Raw genomic sequence first — 5,744 nt, 5'->3', positions numbered from 1 at the left:
TATGGAGGGGTCCCAGTATAATTTTATTTATACATAAAATTAAATATAATTGAAATTATTGTATTTATATGCAATAAAAGGAAAATTGGAACAGTGATATTTTTAAAATTAAATTTAACAATATTTAAATTCAAGCTATAATAAGTATACGACAAAGATATATATTATCCAAACATAACATGTAGGTATGTAATTGTAAAGATCTTGCTGAAAAAGAAGTCACCAAAATGGTTTGATCGAGTGAAAGAACTGTCGTGCCCTAAATACACGAGAATATCCACCTGGCTAAAGATTGTGACAGATAGATAAAAATATTTTTCAAAAGATTTATTTCAGGAGATCACGAGTTATGACCCCGAGAAATCAGTGTCAAAAAAATAAATGAGAATATAGTATAATAAATTTAGGAATTAATAAAATTCGCCAAAAGTAGGTCAATTCTATGACAGTTATAATGTCTTTTTTCCATTTGTAAAATATGTTCTTAAACGAATCATATTATTTCTATAGCAATATCAAATAATAATCAATCATAAAAAGAAAATGATCCTATCCAACAAATGGAAATTCTTACAATTTGATAAAATACCCATGTTTCGTTGCCAAGTTTAACATTAATAAAAAAATTTCGGATAACTTTCAGCATCTTAATAAAAATAGTTTCTTTATAATATGATGAAATTGAAATTATTGAATTTTATAAATATGTATCTTAATGAAAGAATGTTTTCGCTATTTTTTAACGTTTTTTTCAATTCGTCATAGAAAGACATAAAATACAAAGTATTAAATGAAAAATGTCATGATCTCAGTCCTGATGATTGTTGAATTATGTTGAATTAAAACATAATATTATTACGTTTTATTTTTAATTGATGAAACATGGTAAGATAGCATATTTCTTTTATTCACTCTTTGAACATAAATATTTTTAAAACACTTATAATTATAATAAAATATAAAACCTCTGAGTGTCATATTTTTTTACCGTTTTTTTCTAGTTATATTCTAGTATAGTTCTAGTTATTTTCTAGTTATATTCTAGTATATATTATTATCTAGTTATTTATTATTATCTAGTTATTATCTAGTTATTTTCTAGTATATATTATTATTTCTTTGGAGAGTTATCAAATTATGTACAATAAGAGTTTTTCATTTCCATAAGATTATGAAAAAATTGTTTAATAAATAACATTTATAATCAATCTTTCTTCTTTTAAATAATATTTTTTGGATTGGTCTTCTTCTAAAAAGATTTAAAAAAAAAATATTAAGTATTAATGAAAATAAATTATTTTGAAAAACCTCAGAAACATAATGTCCAACAGAAAAAATCCTAGAAAAATGTTGGACCGAGTGAGATTCAAAATAATGATTTTTTAATAATAATTAAATACAGTTAGTTAACATTTGACACCATCTGTAATCATCTTAGTAATATAATTACTTTAATTGATTATTATAAAAACTAGTTACCCTTCCATTGACGGTATTTGAAATATCTTGTTTAACGTAGTTATAAGTTAACAGTAAAATAAATATTTATATAACTTGAGTTGATGTGTGCGCTACTGTAACATCTAAATTTAACCATCCTTACATACAAGTAATTTACTTTGAGGTTTAATAGGTGTTTATCTGTTACATACAACGTTATTTCAAATAATATTATAAATTTTCGACTGTTAAACTAAGAAAATAATTTATGGTGATAAATAAATATAAAATAACAAACATTATACGATGTTATATTATGGAAATTTTCTAAAAGATAAAATAATAGCAGTTAGAAGGTAAGTAGGTACATATTTTATTTATTGAATACATGTTGCATTAAAGTAAATACTTTATATAACATATTTAAGTATTACCTTCTTAAAATCACTACTTAATGGAATCTTACATGCAGATAAAAGAGAGGAATCATAAAAAATCGTAAATAAATTTTATTTTTAACATTTTTGCATAAAAAATGCAATTCTTTGAGAAACTTTGTTTTCACAACAAACATGTTATGAATATAACAAAATACAATTTTTTGAAAGAAATATATAATATAGAATTTGTTAGGTAATGGGTTATTTTATAACCCATCGCAAACAAAATACCAAATGTTTGCGACAAAGTATCAAAGAAATATAAGTGATAATCGATTGTTTTGATACCTACTTTTTCGTAATTAATTAACAATAATTATTATTGAAAGAGTATTTTTTTATCCTCTTTAAAATTATTATACATACATTATTCTGGGACTATTTCTATAGAGTTGGGTAAGCCCTTTCAGTTTTCGGTGTTTTCGGCTTTGACGCTCAACGGAGCGTAGACGTCAGACGGGAACCTGTGGCATTTTTACACACGTGTAATTAAATAACAATAATATGAGTGAAACCTTAATGCCAGCATTCGGAAAAAGTATTCAAATGAATATTTTTCCCATCACGTCATATCACATGATATTAGGTATATCGTGCACTTAATGGCACTTGATCTAGTCGTCGCAGATAAAAATACGGTTAATTTCGCGACTATTGCATGTAATCTTTGAATGGATTAATTTGTTTTTAGTATTTGTATTTAAAGAGTTAAAATATTATATAAGAATGATATTATAAACGTTACATTATTACATACACGTATTAATTATGTAAAGTAAAAAAAATGACTTGACAAAAGCCCTAAGTGGCCGAATTCAAATTCTTGATTAATGATAAATAGTTGGATCAATTAATAAAGCTTAGTAAAAGTTTCTGAATTTAACCTTTACTAAGCGATTATTTGAAATCTAACCTATATTTTTTAAGACCTACTGACGTATTTAAATAATAACTTTATTATATTATACATATACGAAAATAATTAAATTTGCTTACCACCAATGGAATCTGTGTGTAAGTAGGAACTATCACTTCCTTCCATTTTGGTAAGAGAATTTCTCAACTGTCACTTTGTGTTTTGTTTTCTTTTTTATCGTCTGTATTTGGGATGAAGGTGGATAATTAAGGCACCGGAATTGTGATGGAAGCGGCGAGTTTATTTACGTTTATTATACTATATGGTTACATTTTTTTATAATTTAATTCTACCCGTACGAAATCGGCGTGCTCGCGGTTTTGCTGCTTGTCGCGATCTGCGCGCCATCTTGAAAAATCATTCCCAACGGTTTTTTTTCTTGGGCGACGTTGCATATCTCCAACGGTCAAAGACAATGTTGCCGGCCGACTTTTAACATTATTTATTTTCGTAATCAGCGCTTTATTATTTGTTGGCTTTGATACCGATTCGGGCGTCTCCAGATACACAAAGACATCCCCAAATGGGGACCATACGGGGGTGTCACAGAACGTATTATAAATAAATAGAATGTCGTCTTGCTTATCCAACTGGACGTGTCCTTTCATATAAATATAAACTAACACGATAAAGGTCCAGTAATGTAGGTTTCGATGAATTTGGAGTAATTCACGTATACAAAACACAAATACATACATATTTTGTAAAACAAGTCGTAAAGAATATCATTGATGTCAGCATTATGAGCATAGTATCGCATACCCAGAGGCGGTAAGTATTTTAGCCTATCGTTTTTACCAGATATAATATTGGACCGTGTATGCAAAAAGAAGTGTATGAAATCATAATATTATGTTCGTGTCATTTCATATGTGCATGCGCCATTTATAAATAAATATATATCAATTTTGCATACGGTTTCCATCATCATTATAAATGGCACTACAACCCTCGGCAGATCTTGGCTTCCTTCAAAAACTTCTTCAATCCTGAACGATCCAGTGGCAATACTTTCCAGTGGCTTTGACCAAGCATTATTAAATTCCCTGTGTGTGCAGTCCACCCATCCCAATTTCGGTCGTCCGATCCAGCGCAGACTCTGCGCCATATGCCAGGTGTTTTTTCCACTCCTATAAAGTGTGTGCAGCTCCTCAATATAGCTTTTCAACTTTTTTTTAACTTTGTGAAATTTTCATTTCTTTGAGCATACCTACCATATTTATAGTTGAAAATTTATAATAAAATAAATAATGGTTCAATTCAACGAGTCTACATAATAGAACGGCGTTATTTCAGAATTTGTCAGGAGAGCTCATGGAAAATAAGTTTAGAGATTTGTATAAATCTTCAGTACACGCTCCATGGAAATTGGCTTTACTTGTCACATGCATTCGGGTCGCGTTGCTTCACACATTTGTTATATTCTTGTGTGAAAAGGGATGCAGAAATTCAAGCTCATATGACATTGACTGCACACTGAGGGGAAAATCAAAATGAGAAATGAAATTGCTTGGGTAATTGGGTATTGGGTAATGGGTATATTTTAGTAAAAGTTAATAAATATTGTATGATTTATAAAGTGATTTTAATATATTATTTCAAATAAAAAAAATATTTTTTTCCTAATTTTCAATTATGTTTTTATAATATTATCTAATTAATATATGTATGTATTAACATATTTTGATAATATTATAAGTTTTATCATCGGCCAGGGTATACCCAAATACCTAAGTTGGATCAATATAAATATATAGAATATGTATTATGTTGTGGGGGTGATGTTATTGTGGAAAATATATATAAGAGGAAAATTTTATTCTTAAATGATACAATTATGGCGAATAATAAACATTTTTAAATGTTATCCCATTTCTTTTATGTTCTATAAAATTCTGATAATAACTTTGCCTGGAGCGTAATTTTGTTTGATTTCAAATTTAAATGAACTAATATTTAAACCAACATTGTGAAATTGTATATAGATATATATAGTTATTGTTTTCTCTTACAAAATTAATAATCGTTGCATGATTGCGAAAAAGTATGCCCGCAACTCTATTCTTGTTCATAACTATGAATGCTAATCATCAAAAACCAGTTACGAGGTCTTGCTGTTAGACTGTATGAAATAATCTTATCAGTTTACGAACATGTTTAAACTCTGAACTACCTCCTAAAATGTGTAGCAACCAATCGATAAGTATTTGAGTGTGACAAATAAAAAAAGAAAAGTACCTATTTGGTACTCCAATTATTTGTCATTGAAAACCATCAAAGGTTTGTGATTATTTAATTCTTCATCGTGGCTGATAATTGCTCATTTTGTAATAATACTACCTGCATCGGTTACCTATATTGAAAGAAACACAGAGCGTAGCATTAAAACGAGGAATTTGAAATCAGTCGGTGTCTGGAAGAGTCTTGTTTTCATATTTGATAACATTTAATTTAGATTCAAAGTCATTTAAATTTTCTCTATTGCATAATAAACGTCATGAAAAACGAAACATTTTTACATAATAATATGACTGTTAAGTGACCATCGATGTATATAATATTTATAATTAAGTATGAACAAATTATATAGTGGTCAAATATAATAAGTTTAATCAATAAATAACATAATATGCAATGCCAACGAATGCTTGTAAAGTATATGTTTAAAATATAAAATGACCAAATCAAAATAATACTTTTCATTATTAATGGGCACCCGAATAAATTCAAAACATCAAACCAGGTAAAACACTATTACTCCGTCGGCTGTCTTGTTTTTCAAAGCTTAGTTCGTCCTTATTTGACTTTGAAAAACGTTTCCATTCTCTATTATATTGGAAAAATAATAGTTATGGCAAAGCTTTACGGTTCAAATCAAAAAGAAAATCGTTTTTCATTTTAAATGATCAGATATTGTACATATCTATTCAATTACTATTATTGTGTTC

Source organism: Rhyacophila brunnea, unplaced genomic scaffold (assembly GCF_057557595.1).
Source record: "Rhyacophila brunnea isolate RB1 unplaced genomic scaffold, BYU_Rbru_1.0 scaffold_4, whole genome shotgun sequence".
Lineage (NCBI taxonomy): Eukaryota > Metazoa > Arthropoda > Insecta > Trichoptera > Rhyacophilidae > Rhyacophila > Rhyacophila brunnea.
The sequence above is the reverse complement of the archived record's forward strand: the minus strand, read 5'-3'. Positions refer to the sequence as shown.